This window comes from Scyliorhinus torazame, chromosome 18, assembly GCF_047496885.1.
Source record: "Scyliorhinus torazame isolate Kashiwa2021f chromosome 18, sScyTor2.1, whole genome shotgun sequence".
NCBI lineage: Eukaryota > Metazoa > Chordata > Chondrichthyes > Carcharhiniformes > Scyliorhinidae > Scyliorhinus > Scyliorhinus torazame.
The window spans coordinates 13,255,052-13,256,293 of record NC_092724.1 but is presented as its reverse complement, the minus strand read 5'-3'; positions in this window follow the sequence as shown (position 1 = coordinate 13,256,293).

Sequence of the window (1,242 nt, the reverse complement as noted above, 5' to 3'; positions counted from 1 at the left end):
AAGGAACATCAGCCAAAAACAACTTGCATTTATACAGCACCTTTAATACAGTGAAAAGTCCCAATGCAACGCAGAACAACATTATGCCACAAAATTTGACCGAGATAGAGAACTCCCTGCCTTTCTCGATATTGTGCGATGTAGTTTGGGGATCTGAATGACCAATAAGGCCATATTTTGTTTAATAATGTTCCCATGAATTGCCTTGAGACATTTCATATTAAAGGTGTTTGATAAGTATGTCATCATAACCCTCTGGTGCAGTCAAAGTCTGATTGGATTTGGGTTTATTGTCATGGGTACCCAGGTACAGTGAAAGGTATTGTGCTGCATACAGTCCATACAGATCATTCGATACATGAAAAAAAAACAGGACATACAATAGATACACAATGTAAATGCATAGACAGACATTGTGTGAAGGATAGAGTGTAGTACCACTCAGTAGAGAAGATGCGTGGAGAGGTTAATTCAGTCCATAAGAGGGTCATTCAGGAGTCTGGTAACAGAGGGGAAGAAGCTGATTTGAATTAAATGAAATGAAATGAAAAAAAAATGTTTTGAATCTGTTAGTACGTGGTCTCAGACTTTCATAACCCCTGCCCGATGGAAGAAGTTGGAAGAGTAACCTGGGTGGGAGGGATCTTTGATTATGTTGCCCGCTTTCCCAAAGTCAGTGAGAGGTGTAGACAGATGGGAGAAGTTTGTGTGATAGACTGGGCTGTGTTCACGACTCTCTGCAGTGTGCTACGATCTTGGGCCGAGCAGTTGCCATACCAGGCTGTGATGCAGCCAGATAGGATGCCTTCTATGGTGCATCTGCAAAAATTGGTAAGAGTCAGGGTGGACATGCCAAATTTTGTTAGTTTCCTGAGGAAGTTTAGGCGCTGTTGTTCTTTCTTGGACATGGCATCGACGTGGGTGGACCAGGACAGATTGTTGGTAATGTGCACACCTAGGAATGTGAAGCTGTCAACCATCTCCACCTCGGCACCATTGATGCAGACAGGGGTGTACAATACTTCACTTCCTGAAGCCAATGGCCAGCTCCTTAGTTTTGCAGATGTTGAGGGATTGTTGTCATGACACCACGCCACTAGGTTCTCGGTCTCCTTCTTGTACTCTGACTTAATACGGTCGTGTCATCAGCAAACTTGTAGATGGAGTTGGAGCTAAAGGTTGCCACAGTTTTGTATGTGGAGCATACTAGGGGGCTAAGCACGCAGCCTTGGGAGGGGGGGG